The 26,074-nt window shown below is 44.1% G+C and overlaps 1 protein-coding gene across 1 annotated transcript in view; it reads right to left on the bottom strand.

The window, feature by feature from the left end:
• Window positions 1-26,074, bottom strand: part of GALNTL6 (polypeptide N-acetylgalactosaminyltransferase like 6) — a 629,228-nt gene that overhangs the window by 279,012 nt on the left and 324,142 nt on the right. The window lies entirely within an intron of this gene.

Here is a 26,074-nt window from a genome sequence, read left to right as displayed (position 1 = left end):
CTTCAATACAAGGGCTGCAATTCAGCAGAATCTGGAGCTCTTATGCCCTTTGGGCTTAAGTGCGCCTAACTCTGCAGCATTGAGACAGTGACTCTCTGCTTGATCCTCAGGCAGTTCCATCAGGCCTCAGATTTAAATTCAATAGGGTGCAGCAGAAAGGAAAGTAGGTTAGGCTGAGGTACTATATGATAAGAATTAGCCTGACTCATAAATTCAGCAGCACATAGAAGTGGGCAATGAATGACACATATGAGAACAGTATATGCACAAGAATTAAGTGGCTACTTTCACAACACCTGATTTCTGCTTTCAAGTGCACCCTACCCATGCAAGAAGCATCCACAATCTTGCATAAGTTCCTTAATTGTATGTTCTGATGCTAGAGTGAACAGTCTGCTTGCAGAAGCTGTTAAAATGTGCAATTGTGATACATTGTGATTCACCAAGTGTGAATTAGCCGTTAGGTTTTAGGACTGTACCCACGGCCACCAAGGGAGTTTCATAGCTAAGCAGGGACCCTCAATTTCCTGTGTCTTCCTATGGCTATTCAATGTTCACCGGACATAGGTGAGCTGCTGAGATCTCATCCTGGATCTACTCCCAAATTATCCAAGTTCTCCCCCATTCAGGAAATAAAAAGAACTCGGGGAACAAAGCCAATCTGGGAAGGCTTGGAGAAATTCTCCCCTGCCTCTGCGCCAAGCCAGCACTCCACCTGATCCTTACCCTTGTGTAGTGGTGGCAGCAGCAGCTGCAGCAGAAGAATGTCTGGGTAAGAAGGAGGGAAGGTTTTTTTTTCCTTGTCCCCCTCCTGTCTCCACCTATTGTCAGCACAATGCAGTGCAGCACAGGAAGCAAAGTGACTGCTGTGCCAATGGAAGAATTTTCCCTCCACCCTTTCCTCCCCCTATGATTCCTGTTGTCACTCTGCAGATCATCCTAGCAATGATAGGGAAGGGAATAAAATGTCTCCAGGTACCTTCCACTGGTACAGCGGCGGTGGTGAACATAAGAACAGCCCCGCTGGATCAGGCCTAAGGCCCATCTAGTCCAGCTTCCTGTATCTCACAGTGGCCTACCAAATGCCCCAGGGAGCACAAAAGACAACAAGACCTGCATCCTGGTGCCATCCCTTGCATCTGGCATTCTAAGGCAACCCACTTCTGAAGTCAGGAGGTTGCACATACACATCATGGCTTGTAACCCGTGATGGACTTTTCCTCCAGAAATGCGTCCAATTCCCTTTTAAAGGCATCTAGGCCAGGTGCCATCTAGGCTAGATGCCATCATGATTGACTGGAATTACCCACTCACTGGCTTTATGGGTAGGGCAACTGAGTAAACAAGTTCCCAACCCAGTCCCTTATTTATTTACTATATTTTTATCTCGCGTTTCTCCCTCTAAGGGGACCCAACTTACCAGGACTGTGGTACACAGCTGTTTTCCTTCATGTTGTATCTGGTTTGAATGAAACAATGCGTGCAGAGATCAGTGAGCTGTGCTCCTGGTAAGGTAAGGTAAGGTAAGGTAAGGTAAGGAAAGGAAAGGGAAAAGGGTGTGTTCTAGATTGCCTCTCCCTGCCCACTTAGTGCTTTTCAAGCACCAGGTGTGTGAGGAGAAGCGCTCTGGAGTCATGGCAACTTTTTCTCACATCTACCTCCAGCAGTGCTGGAGGGGGAAGTGGGGTACCATTGCCGTGATCTTCTTCTAACTTACACTCAAAGAGCTGGGAGATTATTTAAACCCCACTAAAGGAGCTGGTCTAGTCAGGGTAGCAGACTGACAGTTTGGGACTTGTCAGATTGCTGCCCCTCCAACTTTGCTACTCTATGCAACCTTATCAGGTCTCTTCATATCAGGTCTCTTCATAATAAGGCCGGCCCTGCGGTGGAGGACTGGTGTGGAGGGAGGCAGGGTGAATTTTTCCAAGTTCTTGGAGCTCAGGGTGTCTGCCTCACCTTTAGGGACTATTGTGAGCTTCAATAATTCTTTTCCAAGTCTAAAACTGATGAAATTTTCCAACCACTCTAACGTTCTCCCATATCAATTTTTGGTATCAAAAGGCAGCTTTGGAGATGGGGGATATTTCTTGAAAAGTTCACCTGCTCTTGAGCCTGTTTACTGCCATGATTTCTGGTCTGCTGCTTCAGTGCATTTTTTTCCTTTGGTTATGGTTCTCTCCCCCTTTCCTAGGGCAATACCAGCCTATATGGAATAATGTAGTGAACATTGGCATAAAGCTCCACATTTGGTCAGATGATGATATCACTGATGGCAAATCAAACTGAATTAGAATGATGGCAACCTGTCCTGACCTGGTTGCAGGGTAATCCCAGTCAATCAGATGACCAGTTGCCCTCATTCTACATGGGTGTACACTTTTTGACCTTTGCAAATAAATTATCTGGAAAATTGTTGCAAAGAATAACACTTTTTTTTTTTTTGCTGCTGCTGAACATGTTGGCATAAAGTACACATTCATCAGCCTTAGGCCTCATGTCTAGATCCAACACTCCTGTCACTACATTTCATTTGCTCTCTTTACAAAGCCACATGCTACAGAAATGGGATGACGGAGAGTGAAGAGGGTTCCAGGAGAGCCATCAGCAGCCTCATATCACCTTTCTCAGTTATATTGTCAGCATGTCAGTAGAACATCACATGAAGCTCCAACATTAGTTCCTACACAAGTGGCTCCAATATCAGCATTTGCACCATGTAGAGATCATAGTTAGTGACATTCTCTAAATTCAATGGGGCCTGTTTATTTTAAAAAAACTTAATAATAATAATAACTTTATTTTTACCCCGCCTTTCTCCCCAAAGGGACTCAAGGCGGCTTACAACAGGTTGAAACAGATTAAAAACATAATTTAAAAACAGATAAAAGCATATTAACGGGCCGCTGCATGTATGCTAAAGCCTGCCGTGCTACTTTTTCAGTTACTATATTTCAAATCCCTTTTTTGACTGTCTGCATTTATGCACCCAAAAGCATTACGCTATCCACAATGAGTAACACACTCCCATCCCCACATCCCTGGGACAGCTGGAGAACATGAAGCATGTTCTGTGAAAGCATGGGTGCTTATTACTGTATCCACATGATTGCTTATGAAGCCTTTTAAAAAAAATGTGTCAGGCCACCTGCTTCCCCAGAGCAATGATCTGCTATTTCAATGATGACCCCCCCCCCCCATTTTTAAAATTTATTTTTCTTTGGAAATTGTGAGCTCCCACTCTCCACCACAAAAGCCTCTCTCTCTCTCCCTCTCTCTCTGACAAGCATGAACATCCTCCTGCAATATCCTTCTGCAATAAATTTCACCCATACCAACAACCCAGGCTGGCCTTTGGGCAGTTTGACCAATTTGGCCAAATTGGCCCCTGCACCTAGAGGTGGCCCACTCTGGGGTGACAAGTGGAGTGCCCACAGCTGTTACCTCACTCTGCAGCTGATGCTTCAGCATGGAATCTACTATGCTGAGGGATTGTAAGGAGAGTGTGGTCAGCAGAGCATTGCCGCTGGATGGCCTACCACCTCTCCCACCTGCCCCGGGTCCAAATGGCTTGAAATCCTTCCAGAAACAGTTGGTGATGACACTGCTGAAGGTGTCTTGCGCGTCACTGCCTTCCCTTGCTGGTGGGTTGCAACCAACCAGTTTAGGAACCACAGATCTATATGCATACATACCACCTGACACATGGTTGCCCAAATCTGACTGTCCCATAAGGAATTCCAGATTCTCAAGAGGAAACACCAGTTCAATACTAACTTGTTGCATCTGGATTGCATTCATTACTCATTGTTCATATAATGCTTTACGGGTGTTTTTATTGCTTCCTGCAAATGCTAGCATGCATTTGCCTTACCACTGAAATGTGGTAAGCCATAATATTGGGCTTTGAGACACAGCAAACCAACAGCTTTAAGTGTCCAGCAAGTGAGAAGATCTGATTAGAGCGTCATGAAAACAGAAGTCTAAAATGTGAAATAAGCATGACAGTATGTTTATCCTGGAACCCAACTAACCGTCTTTCCATTGAGTTTTTTCCTGCTATTCCATTCATCTTGTGAATCAGATGTTCTCCGGAGTCAGTAAAATATCTCTTGTATAACAACAGCACTATCTGTTCGGCAAGAGGTTCTCTCCAGTGCACAATCTTATCAGCTGCATTCAGAATCCTCCAGCCACTAACAGTATTGGTTCAATGAATCAGATACTCTCCCTGCCTACAATGGGGTGTACTATAATTGACCTGGACTGTGTGGGAGGCTAAGATTCCGCTCTGTTACATAAGTGTCAATTTGCTTTCTTTAAATCTAATAAAGCTAAACTATGAATCATGCCTAATGCACCAAAACATAGAGTTAGAGATGAGCAAGATACACAGCTTGGACTCAGAGAATTGAAAGCAGTGCTCTGCTCATGGAACAGGGCTTTCCCATTCCCTCATCTGTCCACAGTCCCCAGCACAAACTCTTACACAAGACTGGATGAGTCTTGAACCTTATGCTTCTGAGTAAGGTGACCGACAGTCCAATCCTAATGGTGCCTGTGTCATAGTACATTGGCATTGAAACAGCCACTGCTGTATCCCATGGGAGCAGGAAAACAGCTGGAGCTCTCCTCAGGGTAAGGGAGCATTAGTTCCTTTACCTCATGTTGAACCCCAGCATGCCCAATGGGGCTACTCAGATCTCCACCAGCTTAATCACTGGTGCAGAACCGAGTGCCCCTATGTAGGGCTTTCAGTCCCAGGAAAGAGGTTAGGATCTGGTGGAGGACTCTTCAAAATCCCTGCCCCCCCACTGGGGTCTGAACCCACCCTCCCCTCCTAGTTTTACCCCTCCCCATCTCCCTCCTGCCCTCTCCCACCGCAGAAAGCCCCTGCACTCAGTGGCGTCACTAGGGTTCATGTCACCCGGTGCGGGATGCCAGCGCGTCACCCCCCATGCAGCGGGCAGGGCAATACCCCAGGCGGTGGGTGTGGTGATGTACCATTGCTCTGCCCCCACTGGTTTTTTGGCTGTACTTTTTGATAGGACAAAGATAGAACACATTCTGCATGAAATTACGCATTGACTGATATATAACATGATGGTATTATTCTTCCAAATTATGATTTTAGTTATTTTGGTCACTAGTGGTGTCACACACACCCCCCCCAAGGGTGTCAACTTACTAACACCTTATTGCAGCAGTTCTCAAACTTTTAGCACTGGGACCCACTTTTTAGAATGACCCACTGTCCAAGACCCACCAGAAGTGATGTCATGGTGGAAGTAACATCATCAGGCAAATTAAAATAAGTATATATAATTAAAGTAAAACAAATAATTAAATAAGCATAAGCCGGCCCTGTTCCACCAAGTGAATTTCCTCTGTAGCCTGCCTGCAATAACACCCCCCCCCAAAAAAAAAAAAACCAGTAAGGTTTTCAGCCCTACACAGTGCCCAGTTCAATTGAAGAACTTCTGTTTAAACCAGATCACTGTCAGGATCCACCTGGCTTTGCAAGTCTCAAAAATGTTCACTTTATCAGCTGCAGCCTCTGTTTTGATCCTTTTCACCTGATCTTCTACACCAGCCAAGGCATGTTTGCTTACTTGACCATAATTCGACTAAACTTTACTGTGAGGCTTAGTTTTGCGTTCCATAGGGCTCAATACATTCATCTGCTTGGAGGAAGGGACTTCCTTCTCAGGTGTTTTTTGGGGCTGCATTCTTTGGATCAGGGCCATTCTGGGGTTGTTGGATTCCTCTCAGTCTGCTCTTTCCAATGGTCTAAGTCATGTTCGCCTACTCACGAGTAAACGCACGATATGGCTCACTTTCACTTTCCTTAGGGATCCATGCATTTTTTGTTCTCCAGTTTTTTGGCCATAACTTTTGATAGAAAGGAGATATTTCACTGTAGTTTTTTGTATTGCATTCTGCTCGAAATTCTGCATCCAACGGTATATAACATGATGGTATTACTCCTAACCACCACGATTTTAGCGTTTCACCCCCCTGTGCGCATCACCCGGTGCAGTCCTCACCCCCCACACCCACCCAGCGACGCCACTGCCTGCACTCCTTAGCAGCAGACTTGTTGCCAACAACTCCTGGGGCTCCTCTGAGTGGCATGGAGGTCCAGAATTCACCCACGCTGGCCTCAGTGCCAGCACCTCCCTCCTTCCAGCTTCCACAAAGTGCTTAATGGCACTTTCACAACAGCCATCTCCCTGACAGTATGTATAAGACTGGTGCAGTTTCTGGATTGGACCGGGCTCTGAGCCAGGGGTAGAATTTCAGCTCTAGAAGGTCCTGTACAGATGATTTAGATTCATTTCATTCTGGCTTCAGACCAGGCTTTGGGACAGAGACTGGCTTGAAAACCTTAGAGGATGACCTGCACTGAAGCCTGGACAGGGGGAATGTGTCTCTCTTGGTACTGCTGGACTTTTGACACCATTGACCCATGGTGTTCTTCTAGGATGGTGGGTTGAGTTGGAGTTTGGAGGAATGGTTTTGCTTCCTTCTTGGCCAACGGATCCCAGAAAGTAGTGCTGGGGGATGCTTGCTCAGCACCTGGTCACTGTTTTCTGCTCTGGGTAGCTTTTTCATTGCAGTTTGAGTTGGTTATTCGTGTCGTTTACTGCTGCTGCATGCTGTTTTATTTATTTTAGTTATTTTATAACTAAACAGTTATAAAACAGTTTTACATAGACTGTGATTTTTCTGGATTTTATGCTGTGGTCTCTTATTGATGGCTTTACACTGCTGTTTTGCTCTTTGATTGTATATACCCTGGGGACTGTTTGTTGTGCCATGTTTCATTTTTTAATCTGGCTTATTGTACTGCCATTTATATATTTTTTGCATTTTTATAATTTTGTAATTTTATTGTAATTAGCATCGCGAGATTATTTCTATTTATTGTGGCCTACATTTATATTTTTTGAGCTATCCTGACAGCCCTGTTAATATGGGGGGGGAGGCAGGATAAAAATGGATTAAATAGATAAATAGTGAAAATATTAATCCCCCCACACAATATAGAACAGACAGTACAAATGTACATAATACGCATGAAATAAATGGTGGGTTTTTTTTGGGGGGGGGGGATTTTGTTTCTGGATAAAGCTATTTATGGAGTTTTGATTCACCTATTCTATATTACATCAATGTGGACTCAATCCTATCCAACTTTCCAGCACTAGTGCAGCCACAATGCAGCCCCGAAGTAAGGGAACAAATGTTCCCATACCTTGAGGATGCCTCTGTGACTGCCTCCCCACCATAGGATGCAGTGCACACCCCACTGGCACAGCTGCACCTGCCCTGGAAAACTGGATAGGATTGGGACCTGTGTCTTTTATCAGCTAGTGTGACAAAATCACCTGCATTTAGGTAATTTACAGGACAAAACATTACCCACCTTTTCTTTTGCCCATTAGTACTCCTGTTTCCTTGAATATATAAGTACATCCCATTTTGACTTCATGCAAAGTAGCTCAGGAGCAAATGGATGGGGAGGATTACAATAATTTAATCTAATCATGACGGCATTTTTTTGTGGGAAAATAGCATTTTTGGCTTAGAAAAACAGCATTCACAAAGCTTGTGTGTGTGTGTGCATGCGCGCACAAAAAAGGCCTCACAGCCAGCTTACTAGTTGTGCTTAGAAAATTATTTTCATTTCCAGCAAATCAAGAATAGGTATATAAATAGATGAAGTAATGTCCATAAACTGTGATATCAATATTTCATATTTTAAAGGAGCAAATCAGTGTCATCTTAAGACTCAGAGCCAGGGACATGAGACTGGCTACAACTTTTGCCTCAGGTGGTATGCTGGTAAGGGTACACCATGCCCTGCACCTGCCACCTCCCCCAACCTGCTGCCTGCCCAATGGCCCCATCCTCTGAGTGTATGACAGAAAGATGGAGAGAGTTTAATTCCTCCTCCAACCTCCAGCTCTGATGCCTTTTCTTATAAATGGCTAGTGGAGAAAACATTGGGATCGGAACTTCCCTGTTCCCAATGTTCTTCCTGTCAGCCACCTTCCAAGAAACAATGGTAGAACTAGAGGTCAAAGAAAGAGGCAAGAGGAATTGGAGGTCAGAGAAGGTGGCCTTATCTCCTCCTTCAACCTCCATTTCTGCTGCAGCTTCTTATAAAGTGGCAATTGATGGTACACGCTTGGGGAGGAGGGATTGCACTGGGTGTGTACACTGGCAAGCATGGGGAATGGATAGTGGAATTTGAAGGTGGGTTCAGTCAGCAGCTTACTTTGGGTCAGAGCTCGCAAATGATAAATATATTCTGAGAATATATTTATCCTATGCACAATCCTACGCACACTTTCTTGAGAGTAAGCTCTAATGAATACAAAGGGATTTACTTCTGAGTAGACATATATAGGATTACTTTTTTAGAGTTAGTATTAGCACTGAGAACTAAACTAGTATATATATTTTATCAGTAATGGCTTATATATAGGTCCTGGATGACCAATTTTCATACTGGTCTTCAAAGCAATGGCATTGTCTCAAAATCAGCTGTCCTTAATCTTTTAGTATTCAAGGCACTGCCAACACTGAGGTCTAGTATTCTAAAAGAAAACTTTGACAGATGGTTAGTTGCAGCTTTCAGAAGCGTGGCATTTGACCAAGAACTATATTGAATCTATGGGGGGAGGGAGAATGACTACAGGAAATATTCAAGATAACGTTAACTCAAGAACAAGATCACAATGACCTCTCCAAACTTCAGGTTCACTACAGCTGCTGCCTTCATCTTCTCATTCCACACCAGGGGTCTCCAAACTTTTCGGCATGGGGGCTGCATCATGTATCTGACCGAATGTCGACGGCCAGAAGTTAAATAAATAATAAATACAGGGAGGACCGATGTGCTGAGAGTTTGACTGAATACAATCAGTGGGTGGGGGAGGGGGACGGGGCAGAGGGCAACATTGATTTGAACAGGGAAAGGGGGGAATGGATTTTGAAAAAGCACCAAGCAACCTAAGACGCAAATCTAAAACATTTTTGTCTCAGGGTGATGTCCATCTTGGGAGCGGAATCAAGGGGTGCGTTGTCTACTGTGCGGTCCAGGCCCGCCCAGTCCCTCCCTGGCGGGTGTGAAGAATGGGGAGTCGCAAAAAGGGGTTTGTTGACCTTTTTTAAACTTTAGTTGAGGTTTTTACATTCATGTGAGGGGCCCTGTTTCATCACAGGGACCCCGGGGGCACCCCCTGTACTGTGTCAGTTAGAGTCCATAACAATCCCCGAAAAGGGGCCAGTTACCTCACGGGTCCCCTCTCCAGTACTCCTCACCATGAGTTGTGCCGGGTACATTGTGCTCCCCGCTGGAAGGCAGGGACATCAGGGCCGTCCCCTTGGAACGGGAGGGGTCAGGATTGCATTCTCATCCCCTTCTCGATCCCCCAGGTAGTTTCTGGCCCAGAGACCTTAAGGTTCCTTGTCCGGCCAGATGGGGAATAGTCCTCTCTCTTTCCAGGTAAGTGGGGTCAGGCTAGATGGGCTCCTGGGGTATCCTCCCTTTGGGGCTCTCCCATAGCCCCGGGGAGTGTCTCCCCTCTTTGGGCCGCAGTCCCTGGCCTCAGCCGGCCTGTGGCTGCCTCCAGACTGTGTCTGCCTCCAAGCTGCAAGAGGCCCAGCCTTCCTCCTCTCCTTTGCCTTATCTATCGCCTCCCTCCTGGAGCTCAGGAAGGTGCTTCCTCTCCCTTTGGCTGCATTCCAGCATTGGTATATATCTCATTCAGCCACTAGAGGTGCTGAATATAATACTACGAAATGGAATAATTTATTTCCATTACATTGCTTTACATTCATTGCCTCTAGTGGCTGAATGTGGTATACCCGGAGGTGCATCTTTTGATTTTTAGCCCTGAGAGACTGGGGAACCTCGGGGTCCTGATAAAATCTTCCCAAGGGCCAGATTTGGCCCCTCAGGCCAGGGTTTGGAGACCCCTGTTCTATACCCACTGTGCCTTCAAAACTGGGTGGGCAAGGAGGATCTTGAGAGTCCCTCTTCCAAAATCCCCCCCACCTGCCCCGTTTTGAAGACACAAAGGAGAAGAGGGCAGTGTAGGGAGGTGGCAATTCTGTTCCCAGTTGCTTCAGAGCCATCAGAGAAACAAGATTGCAATGGCCATCCCCACCTCCTCTTCCATCTCTGCCACTGCATCTTCCATCCTCTTCATTCACTCTATAAGGAGTCTTATTGCTACCCTTCTTTGTAGCATCCCTAGCCTGCTGTTCAAAGCAGGTACTCCAGTCCATCTCATGGGTGGACTGGCCCTGGATTCAACTGTAGCTGCAATGGATCTCTATTAGTATCCAGAGATGTACTCCGCCTGGTCAACAGAGCTCAGATGATTACCATACAGTAGATGGGCATGACTTCCCAGAAGCATATTAGCAACATGTGGGAGAATGTTTTTACTCATGATGGATCAGTGAAATGCAGCCAGAGTGAACCCACAAAAGTCATTAAGGCCCAAATCCTAACCAACTTTCCAGCACTGACATAGCAGTGCTAATGTGTCATGTGCTGCATCCTGCAGCTGGGTGGCAGTCATGGAAGCCTTCTCAAGGTAAGAGAATGTATGCCCTCTTACCTCGGAGCTGCATTGCCTTTGCCTCGGTGCTGGAAAATTGGTTAGGATTGCACCCTAAAGCTATTACCATCCTCAGTAGAGAAAGAGGACATTCTTTCCGCAGCCAACTGCAAATGTTTGTTACTCCTGCATTAAAAGGAAACTGGAGGTTATGAAATGAGAACTACAATCATTTCATTCCTTGTTTTCTCTCATGCAATAAATCTCTCAATTATGCTCTGCCCTAAGGTTGCCTGGATTTCATTATCATTACTACTATAGATTTTTGGCTAACATGATAAAAGAAACTGTCTAGATGAATACTACGTATATTCTCTTGGTTAATTCTTCCAGCTTTCTCCACCTTATACACCATCAATCTCCTTTAAGTCTTCCCTTGTAAAACAGCCAGTACACCAAGAAACAAGGTGCCTTCTGGTATGAAGATTACATCATGGACTCTTTACCTTTCCCATCAATCACTCAGTTGTGATTCTTCTTGACAACTATGAGCCCCCTGAAGCAAAGTGGAAAAACAGCAAAAAAGGGGAAAATGTCTTCTTCTTTTTTTTAATCTTCCTGCAGCTTCTGCATCTGACATTCAGAAATGCTCCATTTTGAATCCCTTTGATTTACTGTGGCTCAACCCAAGTATTTTAATTAGCCCTTACACCCTCTGACTCAATCACTGCAGACGATTTAAATATGCAGGTCATCATTATTAGTTATGCTAATTCCTTTCCCTCTGCCTATTAAAGTGCTTGCAATATTCATGAAAGTTTAAAATAACCTATATTTGGCCAGTTCTACTTTGGCATCTAGCAAGAAATGCTTCACTGTAAAGCTGTGATAAGCTTTAGCTTGTTAAGGTGATGGAATCAAGGGATTTAACACATACCAAATATTTCAAAACATGAACTTGAAGCAAAGGAGTGGAGGATCTGCATTTGGCAAAGTCAATTAAGAGATACCAACCTTTGTTCTGCAAAACTAGATTATCTCTATTTAACCTTACTGACTGTGCTCCTTACCAACAGTTTTCAGGGCAGGGCCATACTGAGACAAGATGAACTATAATTCACTGGGGTCCAGTGAACAGAACTGCCCAGTTCATGATTGCCTCTTTTGCTTTTCGGTTCATAGGTGATTGCTATACCTGGCCAAGGGAGTCATCTGAGAGCAGTCACATGAAGAAAGAAAAAGCTGATGTCATGTGCAGGCTGAGACTACTACAGGCCCTCATTTAACCAGAGGTGTCATTCCAAGGTGGTGGGAGGATGAAAGATTTCAGTAGCAGGGTCAAGCAATATTTAATGCTGCTTCCCCTCCCCCAATTTATGGCCTGATCCTGCTTTCCTGCAGCACTGGTCTTGTGTGCGCTGCCCAGGAGATGGCCATGTGAAAGTGCCATAAAGCATTTCATGATGCTCCAGCAGTACTTGTTGCTGGCACTAAGATGCTGGCCTCTTATGCTGGCAAGGAAGGGATTGGCCACCTAGTGGGGTGAGTGAGTGTCCAGTGGCAGGGAGGCAGAACGCAGCAGGGGAAGGGCAGAAGGGGAGAAACTGGATGGGGGAGGGCAGGTAGGAGGGTACTTCAGACCTGGGAGGGGGTGAGGATGGAGGCATTGGCTGCCACCAGATCCTATCCCCCATCCCGAGTGATTGAGCTGGTCCAGTCTGAGTAGACCCATAAAGGCTGCTGGGAGATGTCCCCTTACCCCAAGGAGATCTCCAGCTGCCTCCCTTGCCATGTGGGATACAGTGGTGGCCATTTTGGTCCTGCTGTATCTTGGCATGGTCAGCCCTGTTAGGATTTGGTTGTTAGCTTGAAGAGTATTTGTTGTGGTGACTTTATATTTTTTATTGCTTACAGTAGTGGTTCTCAAACTTTTAGCACAGGGACCCACTTTTTAGAATGAGAATCTGTCAGGACCCACCCGAAGTGATGTCATGATCAGAAGTGACATCATCAGGCAGGAAAATTTTTAACAATCCTAGGCTGCAATCCTACCCACACTTACCTAGGAGTAAGTCCCATTTACTCTCATTTTGAAAAGCATATATATAGTAGCCTCTTAAAAGTACAGATCTGAAACATTTCCCCAAATGCAGTCACATCTCATGGTAGCATCAAGTCTAAAATATTAAAATATTGAAATGTTTGGGGACCACCTGAAATTGGTTTACGACCCATCTAGTGGGTTCCAACCCACAGTTTGGGAAACACCGGCTTACAGCATATTCTATTTTATAACTGTCATTGTTAGCTTCAAGAAGAATACTAAACAAATACAAATGACTGATGAAAGACTTGGTTGCCATGTTAGCAGAAGCAGAGAGGTGGAAATAGCAAGAATTATTGGAGAGCATTCCTTCAATGTCATCCATTGTCTGTCAATACTGAATGGATTGCTCGCTTACATTTATTTTCTGCTGTATAGAGTGGTGTAGCTAGCGGAGGGCAGGGGCAGTCCATCCCGGGTACCACCCTTGGGGGGTGACATCCACAAATGCTAACATCGTGGAGGTTTAGAATAACCCCAACATGCCATATATCATTTGGATGCGGAATTTCCAGAGGAATGCAATGTGAAAACCTGAATTGAAATATCTCCTTTCCATCAAAAGTTTTGGCCAGAACACTGGAAACAAAAAAATGCATGGAACCCTATGGAAAATGAAACCGAGCCATATTGTGTGTTTACTCGTGAGTAGGCGAGCTTGCCATAGTTTGTCGAGAAGGGCAGGCTGAGAGGAATCCAATGACACCAGAATGGTTCCCATCCAATGAAAGCAGCCCCAAAAAAACACCCAAGAAGGAAGTCCCTCCCTCCAAGCAGATGAATGTATTGAGCCCTATGGAATGCGAAAGTAAGCCACACATCACATTTACTCACAAGTAAGCAAACGTGCCTTGGCTCCTGGTCAAGTCAGGCAAAGGGTAACGCAAGGCTAGCTGCATGGTCCCAATCTAAAATGAAAGTGGAGCTCAACAAATGCTCCAGAAGGCAGCACCCCCAAAGAATAAAACAGGCTTCAGCTGGTAAGGTCTATTTTATTTGTTTTTAGACTTGTAAAGCCAGGTGGGTCTTGATAGTGCTATGCAGGCCTGGTTAGTACTTGGATGGGAGACCGCTTGGGAATACCACGTGCTGTAGGCTTATACCATAGTCCTTCGAGACTGAAGGTTGCCAACCAGCTTGAAATATAAGAATTTACACTGAACTGGGCACCGAGGAGGGCTGAAAATCTCACTGATATTTTGGTGGAGGGGGGCTGTTCTTGCAGGCAGGCTACAGAGAAAATTACTTGATGGAGCAGGGCTGGCTTCCCCTTATTTAATTATTTGTTTTTCTTTAATTTAAATATTTTTAATTATTTATTTTATTTTATTGTGCTTGATGATGTCACTTCCAGCCATGACATCACTTCCAGTGAGTCCTGGAGAGACTGTCATTCTAAAAAGTGGGTCCCAATGTTAAAAGTTTGAGAACCACTGCCTTAACTCAAAACAGGTCAATTAGACATTCTTGGGGGGGGGGGGTGTGACACCCTAGTGACCAAAATTCTGGAAATCATTGCTTTTAGGAATAATACCATCATGTTATATACCATTTGATGCAGAATTTCATCCATTGCTTGTGGGAAATATTCACTGCATTTATTTTCTGGCCATTATTATTCATTTCAAATCCTGAGCTGCTTAGAGGAAGGGTGGTATAAAAATGTGAATGAATAATTAATTAATAATTAATTATGTCATATGGGGTGACAAAAATTTATGGGCCTCAGGTGTCAAATGACCTAGCTATGCCACTGGCTGTATATCATTATACAAGAAAGATAGTTTATACATACTTCTATTTTAAAAGTGGCCGTATTCTTAGATAGGACAGTCTACACATGAAAAAATAAAAGAAACTTATAAAAGAAAAATAAAGGCTACACATGACCGAGGTTGGAGAAAAATACAGCTGATAAGGAAAAGAAAAAGGAACCCTACCTGTCAGATTTCCCAACCTGTCAGGAAATTAAATGTCATGCAAGGTGCAAATATCAGAGATACATGGCTCCCATAAATATATGTCTGTTAGTGATAAGAAATGAAAAAAAAATCTAATTTTAAGGACAGCGGTTTTGTGCAGATCATTTTACCTTATTAGTCAAGGATCTAAAATTCAAATTGAAAGTTTCATAACCATAACCTGGGCATATGAATGTCTTAAAAAATAATGCTAACCTATAACTAATAATGTGCACTAATAAAGTGTATGCACAGTCCACTTTCATTTCATTTCATTCATTTGTATACATGTCTGTGCTGTTTCAACTCATATGAACTATATGTATATGCTTGTTCTGCTGCTGCTTCTCTGCTGCTTCTCTACATCATTGCAAAATGAACAAAGCTGGAGTGTTAGATTCAGAACAAGATGTTCGGATTGGGTTTGGGGGCTTTGACAGGACAGGAGCTCTGGCTTAGCCTTGCAGGGGGACAGGATGATAGTGGAGTGGACATGGCTAGGATTGTCAGGGTTAGGAAAAGCAGTGGGAGGAGTTTTGATTGCTGTTCTGCCTTCCTCTGAAAGAATACAGTAGTTCTGCCTTAGACAGAGGCATGAGCCTGTGATGCAAGCTGAAGGACAGGGGCCAAAAAGCTCGTTGACCTTGGCTCTGGATTGTTTTCAGAGAATAATCAACTGTCTCCAGGGACTGGGGATGTTATGCCCCCTGCAAGCCTCAATACCATCCCCTCTTACCTGGGAGTAAGCCCCATTGACTCTAATGGGACTTGCTTCTGAGTAGACATGCATAGGATTGGGCTGTCAGTCTCCTATCAGTTTGTATCCCTTGATTGTTAAAGAAGAGCAGTGTAGTAGCGGCAGCAGCAGAGACATCAGTATTATCTATGTGGGTCCAGCAGTGCCTTCTCCATCGTCTGGTGATATTGGGTTTGTGGTTTAGCAGATAATGGGGGTGAGAATTAGGGTAGTGGAGGCACACTGTTGGTTCCATTGAGAGCCAGCTGAGTGTTGGGGCATCTGAACCTCCTGAAGAAAGAATAGACCACTGGGAGGTATCAGTGGAAGTACGGCGTTCAACAAACAGGTGTTCTGTTTAATAGCAGTTTCACTATGTTTTGGTGGTGTGGGGAGGAAATAAGTCCAAAGTGGGCCTGAGTGAGAGCAGGGCCTGGGGTGGAAATTTCTTCCTTTGGGTTGGGGCTCAGGGCCCTCTCAGCCTGCTTTTCTGCATCCCAGCCCAAGAATGTCTTGGGTTTTAAGTCATTGTGAAGGCTTGTTAAATGATTTTGGATAAGAATGTGAATGATATTTTATTCAAGGAATCACATATTTAGAAAGAATGCAAAACAGCACAGTGAAGCCCAATGGGCTTGGACATGCTAATAGCACAATCACATCAAAAAGCCAATGATAGTTGATCTTTCATAAAGGCAATCAGAGCAGACAAATGAATAAACCTCATTAACATAAAGGTATAGAATAAATAGTGAATCGAGTCTGGACTTATGGTGCTTCTCCTTTTCAGAGCATTTTCTTTCTTGCAGTGCCATTAAAGTACAATGGGATTGATTTCTTCCTTCCAAAACAGGTCTCAAACTCAATCAGGTGTGTGTAAAATTAATTAGATGTCCTACATGAGATACAAGCCATCCCTTCATAGATTTTTCAGTCAACATAATTGTTTTATTACTAGGACAAGCACATTCCTTCTAATAGACTTTTGTACATGAATTTTAAATATATTAAAGGAGAAAAACAAAATGCTTCAAGTAACACAAGAGCCACCAGTTAAAAGTCAGAAAATGGAGGTGGACTAAAGCGGATTACTAACTGATGACATTTTCTTGGATTCAAAAATATTCCTTCCTAAGAAGCATCCTGACGGAGGGGGTATTTGATACTGCCACTGATCAGGAAGCTTGGGAGAAGGGAAAACATTTTTGCTTACCTCCTTGTAAGCTTCCCATTTGCCAATGGGTCTCTCATCGTCCTGCGCCAGCTCCTTAACTGGTGCAAGGAGACAAAGAGGGTGGGAAGGCTGTTAATAGAAAGGATGGGATCTAGTGTGTGCCATCATTCCATGAATAGCTAAATCATGGTTTATTACTCAATTCTATCCCTGCCCACATTCTTGCATGCAGCTGTGCCAATGGCGCATGTGCTGAATGCCATGGTGGAGGGTGAGCAATTGGACAGCCTTCAGGAGGTAAGTAAAATATGTTTACTTACCTCCTGAAGGCTGTCTAATTGCCCTCCCCTCCAACATATTGGACAGCCTTCAGGAGGTATGTAAACATATTTTTTACTTACCCCACAGTAGGTCGCCTGATCATCTAGGTCTCCTTGGACATACACCATTCATATTGACTGGCGTATATCTGAGAACCAAAAAGGGGCAGGAAGGTTTGAAAAAACAGGATAAGATCTGGCATATGCTGGTGCTGCTGAGCTCCACTCTCTCCCTCCCCCTCCCTGACCTCTCTGATATTCTCCAAAACTCCCTCCCCCTCCCACAACAAACTGGAAACCTATTTGACCCTGTGAACTTCACTCTCAAAAAAGATGAACAGTGAACAACAGATCTGTTAAATCACACTCATTATGTTCCCTAAATTGTCTCTTTGCTTTAGAAAAATGCAAAGGGGAAGGTTTCTTGGGCAGAGGGAGGGAGAAAATTACAAATGTATGGATGGTGAATTCATAGCAAAACCCTGAGCATGCCAAAAAGTCTATGCATCCTACTAGAACCCTATCAAAATTATAATCATCATATTTGAACAGATGTGTAAATAGGGTTTCACAAATCATTAGTGTTTCTACTAACCCTTCAGCAATAAAAATGTACATACATTCATTTTTTTGTCTACGTCTGCTGAAGGGTGAAAAACATATTTGCATAAACAGTAAAGGAAAAGATAAAGATGCAAATATGACCTTCATTTTATAAGGAAAGAAATGTGGTGGAATTGTCTTTCCTTAGGTAGGGAACAACTAATCAAAAAGGAAATGCTGTCAAATTATATGTGGCATCATTCTCCACAAGGAAGTGTCAAGAACAAATGAATGCAGATAAATTATGGCCTTTTCCTCCTACAGTAAAACATAAAGCTGATATTGGTTGTTTGGCAGGACCAGTACATAAATGCTAATGGAAGCTGAAATTGTCTTCAGTAATACCCTGCATCTGAAGGAGCATTCACTTTGGTCCCCTAAGCTGATTGACATGTCCGAATTATATGTCAGGTTTTTCAAGTTAGGGTGCAAACCTAACCAACTTTCCAGCAGTGACATAGCTGTGCCAATGTGGCATGCGCTGCATCCTGCAGTGGGGAGGCAGTCAAGGGGACCTCCTCAAGGTAAGGATATGTTTGTTACCTTACTTTGGGTCTGCATTGCGGCTAGGCTAGAGCTGGAAAGTTGATTAGGATTGCGCCCTTGCTGTGGCAGGGCACACCACTCTCCCCAATCAAATGCTACATTTACCTGGGAGTAAGCCCCATTAACCTTAATGGGACTCCCTCCTGAGTTCACATGCATAGGAATAATAAAAGCTTCTTCAAATATGTTAGAAGCAGGAAACCACATCTCAATGAAAGAAAGTGAAAGTCAATGAAAGTGTCGACCCAAAGTGCATTGACAGTGAAGAAGGCCAGTTCTATACTTGGGATCATTAGAAAAGGTATTGAGAACAAAACGGCTAATATTATAATGCCATTGTACAAATCTATGGTAAGGCCACACCTGGTGTATTGTGTCCAGTTCTGCTCACCACATCTCAAAAAGGACATAGTGGAAATGGAAAAGGTGCAAAAGAGAGAGACTAAGGCTGCAGTCCTAACCCCTTATGTCAGTGCTTTCCAGCACTGGCATAAAGGTGCCAGTGGGACATGTGCTGCATCCTGCAGTTGAGTGTCACTCATGGAGGGCTCCTCAAAGTAAGGGAATGTTTGCTCCCTTACCTCACAGCTGCATTGCCCTTATGTCAGTGCTTGAAAGCACTGACATAAGGGGTTAGGATTCCATCCTAAGATGATTACTGGGCTGGGGCACCTTCCTTATGAGGAAAGGCTATGGCGCTTGGGCCTCTACAACCTAGAAAAGAGACGCCTGAGGGGGGACATGATTGAGACATACAAAATTATGCATGGGAAGGATAGAGTGGATAGAGAGATGCTCTTTACAATCTCACATCTTGCATCGAGCCCACCAGGAGGTGTGGCAGGGCAGGCAGGGGGCAGTTAACAGCAGCAATGGTGCCACCAATATGCAATTCTCTCCGCCTTGTCTTTCCATTCCCCTTTGGGTCTGCTTGGACTTGTGCCAGCCAAAGAGCTAGAGGGTGACAGGGGGCTTACCTTGAGGTAATGAATCAAAAACTCTCTTACCCTGAGGAGGCATCCTAATCACTCCCCCTCCACTGGATGCAGCGCATGCATCCATGGATTTGGTTGTAAAGTCTCAGTAGTGCAAGGTTCTGGTAGCACAAGGTACTGCAGCAATGCAAAAGTCAGGCTGCTTTTGCACACTGCTGGACCACTGCTGTAAATGGTGAGTGGTTTGGCACATGCAGCAGTGGATCGGGAGCCTCCACAGGCACTGGTATGTTGGTGGTTGGGGGAGGGAGGGGAAGGTTTGAGGGTGTTCTGAGGTGGAGATGGCAGGAGAGGCAAGCAAGCGACAGGGGGACGATCTTGGTGGCAAATGTGTACACTGGAACGTATACCCATTTTTGGCACACCTTTCCCTGCTCAAACTTAAGCCAGCTATATAGCTGGCATGAATCTGAGGAGACCCATAGGCATCAGGGGTCCTATTTAGAAGTAAGTTTAAAAAAAAAATACCTCTGGCAGGCTTCCTGATCGCCCCTCCTCCCAACTATTGGATGTAACACACACTCCACCAGTGCTGCATTGGCACCAGTGGTGGAGGAACAGGATTGGGCAGTAAGCCAAGGAAATTCCATGCAAATAATTCTGAGACTGCAGCAATTGTTGCCCTGCACATGCTAAGCAGGGTCAGGCCTGGTTAGTACTTGGATGGGAGACCGCCTGGGAATACCAGGTGCTGTAGGCTTATACCATAGTCTTTTGAGACTGAAGATTGCCAACCAACCAATTCTGAGAACAGAATGAACAGTTTATTTAATTTTGACCAATGTTTGCAGGAATTACACAGAATATCCTACCATTGTTCTGGAAACCATGTTATTTTGGAAAGTTATGAAAGCATTTCATTTCAGGCAATATAGTTGAATCCTAATCAGAGACCACATTTTAGACTTTGAAGGCACAAGAGATTTCAATGAGATTCCAAGACTTGCTTTTGGATGCATTCAAATTAAAATGCAGAAAGCACTGTATTTTTAAGAGCTTTGGTTGTAACTCTCTGTTTTCCTTCTTATATCACAAAACAACTACAGCACTGTTATCAGCCCAGAACAAACAGGCACCTTTCTGGAGGCAATGGGATTTGCACCTTTGGCACACATACATAACGCATAGGCACAGTTAATTTATAATAGCCATTCAGTGTGGAGGACCTGCAAGTTGGCCAGAAAACTAGGTACTCTTGAGGCACAAAATCACATGCAGTCTGGAGCATGTTACCGAACTGTTCATCATTGTACAGAATGTTCCAGTAAAACCATCTGGACTGTTTTGCTTCCCAAAATACAACAGAGTTTATGACCATGAATTATCTACACTAATTATTCCTTTCAAGATCTTGCTAGCCGCTCTTTGTTCACACATTGGATTGGATGTTTACATTTGGCAGAAATGCAATGTGCAGCCAGTAACATGATTTGTGTTTGTTGGACATTATAGAAGATGGGGATGGAGAATTTGCCCATGAGATGCACACATCAAAGCCTCATGGAAATGAATCATCCCGGAACCATTTTGTCTTGATCACTTTGGCAAGTGCAAACATTTTCGGGTGACAAATGTCTTGACATTTTCTGCCTTTCTGGTAACAATGTCTCAAGTATGGAAACATTGAAATATAAAGACTGATGATTATATTAGCATGATGATCGCCAGGCTCATGTGAAATGCAGTGTGGGTGGTGTGAAATTGCATCACCACACACTCACACCAAGAGGATATGTAAGCTTATGTGATGAATGGAATCCAACTTCAGATTGGCCACAAGTCTTTGTGAAATGTTCATCTGTTTGATACATCAATTCACCATCTTGTAATGAACTCTGCCTCTCCCCATAGGGAGTTAACTTGTCTTGCCAGACAGTAATACCTTGAAAAATGAAACTGTTATTGCTTAGTTCGTTAGATTGCCAAGAGGAGAGTGAAGAAGTGAAAAAACAAGCAAGCATGAAAGTGAGATTTCAAAGTCTTCATTTCAATGTGTACACAAAGAACACCTTAACATTAAATAATCACCTACATTTATCAGTACAGGTGCATATTTGTAAACATACCTTACAGGCCTTAGCATCAGCTTGGAGGACTGGCCCTTGGGCCAAACACTATCAGTGCAGGCTCCCCTCTTTCAGCAAGTTCACCTCCACCTCATCACCGAGATTGTGGTCTGCTCCTTCTTCTCCTTCTCTCCCCCATGGATTATTTGCTTGCTCATCCACTCTGAGTCAGACGGAACAGATGAATGAGAAGCCAGCTGGCAAGTGAGAGGGGAGGAGAAGCAGCAGCAGGTCCAGGGAGTTCTCTTAGTATGAACTTCAGCAGGTTTCCAATAAAGTTAATCTCCAATGTTATCCTCACTAAACATTACAAGGGATTGATAACCAGCAGCAGCCACACAAGCCCCATAATGTCCAGTTAGACTCTGAGAATCTATGTGAACAGACTGTACAAACTACAAGAGATAATCCATCAGTGGCAGGGTTCTTGCTCCAAGCATCATGCGTATACCTTGGAAACGCCATTGATAGACCACATAATGAGAGAAAAGGCTGAAAAAAACCAGTCTTGGACCATGAGAGCATTTCAAATGTGGCATTTCATCTTAATTTCTGAGATGAATAGTACTACAGGCTCTTCATACCCCCCCCCCCAGCATTTCACAATGGGAAAGGCCAGACATGCTTGAGGGCTTACAATACCCCATTCTGATATCAGTGATCAGTGAGAGATCAATGAGAGAGTCCCCCTCCCATTCTAAAGGCTATTCTATTGATCTTATAGTTGTACTCATTTACTCTGTAATGTTTAATAGTATGTTTATTCTGACAATTGATTTTGGTTGGACTTACTGTTGAACCCAAACAGTTGCAACAGTTATGACGGGAGAAAGGATAGAATGGAAGACAGTAAAATTTATTTTCACAAAATAGATTTCCAAAACACCACCTGAACCTCCCTTCTGAGATCTTCGGGGTCACTTTGGGCCCAGTTGCCATGGGCTCTTGCCTTTGATCATGCTTCTGTCACTTGCTGTTGAGAGTGCAGGGTGGCTGGGCCTGCAATGACCTGAACGTTGTCAAAGGGAAGTGGATTCTCCACCTTTATATTGATGTGAGAGCCTGGAAACTAGGGGGTGATATGATTATGTCATTATATCACCCTGAACATCTGGGAAGCCACCAAAGGTAAGTACTGCCACTGCCACTGCCTCCACCCTGGGTGCACTCTGAAGCAAGTATGCCTCTGAGTTTACCAACCTCTTGGTTACACACCAAAGGAGAACTTGGGCTGCATATGCTTGATGAAAACTCCCACCAATTCCTATATGCATGGGCAATGGGGGACGGGGTAGGGAGAGCATGCTAGCAAGCCCCACCCTGCCAAGGATGCAGCTGGGAAGCTCCTCCCTCCCTGTGATCAGCATTTGTTGCAAGCATGTCAACGATGGGGGCAGGGCTTGTCAGCATGCTTTCCCTTCCCCTTCCCACACATACCGAAATGCATGGAGGGCAACAGATAAAGAGGGCTGAAGAGCTTCTGGTTTTCCTTCTATTTTCACTTGGAGTTTTGAAAGAACTGACATTGTTTCTTTCTTTTTTAAAAACAACCCCTGCACAGATTTAGCTCAGATAAGCGTAAGTACTTGGAAATAAAGGGGGCACAATAATATTCTCCCTGGTGCTTATCAGAATGAGCATGTTGTGTCTGTTGGAGGAAATTAAAAATAGTTTCCTCTTTGGGGGAAAGCAGAGTAGCTTAAGCAGCGGACCCCCCCTTTGGGTATCACCCAAGGGAACCTCCCTCACCCGGCTGACTGCTAATCAATAAAAGAAGACAAAGAGGCAACGGCTTGTTAAAGTTGCAAAAAAGAAGTTATTTACTTCCATTGAGTGTATATTTACAGCATCTGATTAGGATCAGAGGTTCAGTTATTACTTAGAGATAGCAAGGCCCTGGAGCTGCCTCGCCCTGCATGCCTTGTGCTCAAGATGGCCTGGGCATCAGAGCCCTGGTGTGCACATCTTAACAGGTCGGTGGTCAGAGGACAAGTAGGAAGTGCTCAGAGGAGAAGAGAAGGATAAAGGCTAAGGGCCACATCCCACAAGGATCACAGAGAGAACAGGTAGAAAGGTCAGAGTCACTGGGCCATAGCTTGACCCCTTCTGGACAGCATCCTTCCCCCTCTGGACAGCAGATGGAGTTGCATCAACTCCAACAGTGTCAAAGGTATTTTTCTTTCATTGTTAAAGGGTTTCTTTTCTCACATTCTGCTTCTCTGTGCCATTTGCCTTAAGGAGGAGAATGCATTGTGCGTCTACATTTCAAGTGCTGAAGAAATGGAGAAAGAGTCATGCCTATCTGGATAGTGGGTACAAGGACATTTACATAGTGAGACTTGGGGGATTTGAAAGTGGAATTCTGTTTTGTACTTCTATTGTGTGCACCTCCAGGTGGTTTCTGCAATCAAGAGAGTTAAAATTACTATTTATATAAAAGTAATTTATACAGCAAATTATGCTGTAAATAGTATACAGCATAATTTCTTTATACCGTTCTATATTATAGATTGTTCCTTGCACAGTTCAATATCAGTCTCTATAGCAGTGATTTTCAACCTTTTTTCATCTCATGGCACACTGACAAGGTGCTAAAATTGTCAAGGCACACCATCAGTTTTTTGACAACTGACAAGGCGCACCACACTGACAGCAGGGATTCACTTCTCCCAGTGGCCCTATTAACAAATGATCATCCTCCAAACTCCTGTGTCTCACCTGCAGATCATCTATAGCACACCAGTGTGACATGGCACAGTGGTTGAAAATGGTTGCTCTATAGCATGGATTCGGGAAAGAAATTGATTCCCAAACTCAAAGGCTTGCTATGGCTACTTAGGGGTGAAGGAAATGATTGGGTTGCCACTTTGCCCAAATAGAGATGTTTCTCTAGCTTTGTGCTTCCTTCTCAAGTGGATAGGTGACAAAGTTTGATCATATTTGTGCTGCCGCTGGGCTGCACCTCTTTACTGCTGGATCCCACCCCTTTACTGCAGGGCTACCAGACTACTTTCTCCATTTTACAAGGGCCAGCAGTCTTTGATCATACCAGGCCCTGCCTTGTGACATCTCTAGATTTCCTTCCAAAATATATTCTGAACCTCTCAAAGGATTTCCACTAGGTTAATGCAGTGTTTTAGATGCTTCTGCCATTTCCTTGTGAGCAAATAGTGAACTCTCAATGTAATGGACTAATGAGGGGAAGGGATATCCATTAATGCCAAAAGCATTCAGTCCAAATGCATTTAAGTCAATGAAGACACACATGCACAAAATGCATATGACTAGTCTTTAATGAAGCAGAAAAAGGCCATTCTTTCCAAAGTCTGATAAATCAAAATCCATTAAATCAAGAGTTCACTATATTTTAGAATTGTTCAAAAGGTTTCTATCAGGCAGCAAAATTATCTGCTGCTCTACTAAGACATGGAGTAGATTTTTTTTTTGGGGGGGGGGGAAGGGGGTTAAGGGAGCTCAAATGCACTCTCAAAAGCCCTCAACCCACAATACATCTTTTAGTATAACAAGAATGCAAAAAATGATACACATTTTTATGTTAGTATCTATAAAGTATTCTACCTACAAATGAATATAACATTTTACATAAGTTAGAGGAGTCATACCAGAGTTAATGGAACTACATACACCATGCAACAGGAAGCATTCAGAACCTCTTTGGCCACAAATTTTCGTGAATGACTATAAGTGACTATAACTGAATTTTCATATTGTTGCCTGCTAGAAAAATTGCATTTCCTAATGCTCCTCGCACTGAGGGTAAAAAAAGGCGACTTTTTTAAATAAGGCACCTTATACCACATTAAAAACATCACTCCCTATTTCTCCGTGAAAACTGAAGTCGTGTTTTTTCACTCTCAGAGCTCAGAAGCCTCTCCAGAGGGTGATGGGCGCAGGGGTGCGCACGCTGGTGGGCCCAGACCTGATCTGCAGATAAGTGGATCTGTGGATATGGGATTTGTGGATATGGGGGACACTTGTATAAGAAGAGGTAGACCATATTGGCATTAATCTTTGGAATAGCAGGCAATTATAATAATGTTTACATGTACATCTATTTCATTTTTATTTTTATTTCAAAATGAGCAGGATACAACCCTATGTCTGAGTTAGTGATACATCTGTTTTCCAGGTTGATTGAAAGAGAAATTCACATTACTCCCTTTATAGGGTGATTAACATGAAATGCAATATGTAATGCTCTGGACCAGCTATTCTCGCACTGATGGATGCTACATGTAAGGATTGTTCTCCATCCTTCTGTGTACAGGGAGAACAGCTTTGGTCATCTGGGAAGAAGGAAAGATGAGGGGCTGGACTCCACATGAACATCGTGCAGCACCTTGGGGATCAGAGGAATACATCTAGCATTTCTCCTGTCAATTAAGTTGAACATTTGTTATCCACAACTGCTGTGCCTTCTAGTGTCCCGCAAGGCAGCCTCAGCTGTGCCGTGGGGCCAGAGGAGGCAGGCAGCAGGTAACAGCCGAGCCTGGGAGAAGCGGCTGCTCACGGCAGTGGCGAAAAAGGAGCAGCCACGGCTGCTTTGCATCTCCTGCTGCTGAGCAAGAGGAAGGCTACAACCTGATCCTCCTTTATCCGGAAGTAAAGTAAACCTGGAAGTTGACGATTATGGGGCTTACTTCTGAGTAGACATGCCTAGGATTGGGTATCAGCAAGAGAAGCCTGGAGGAAGTCTGGGAGGAGGGAGCCAGGGGCAGGCAAGCAGGTAGGAAGCCAGCAAGTCTGCTGAGGCCACCAACCTAAGAATGGGCTGGCTGAGAGTCCATGAAAGTCCCTTTTCCTTGCCACAGTTGCCTGCAGCTCCCCAAAAAGACCCTCCCTACCTTGCCTTTGCCTTTCAGAGGGGCATTGGGCCACAATCCTATCCACACTTTCCTGGGAGTAAGCCCCATTGACTATAATGGGGCTTACTTCTGAGTAGACATGCCTGGGCTGGGCTCTCAAGTT

This window comes from Tiliqua scincoides, chromosome 6 (assembly GCF_035046505.1).
Source record: "Tiliqua scincoides isolate rTilSci1 chromosome 6, rTilSci1.hap2, whole genome shotgun sequence".
Lineage (NCBI taxonomy): Eukaryota > Metazoa > Chordata > Lepidosauria > Squamata > Scincidae > Tiliqua > Tiliqua scincoides.
The sequence above is the reverse complement of the archived record's forward strand: the minus strand, read 5'-3'. Positions and strand labels throughout refer to the sequence as shown.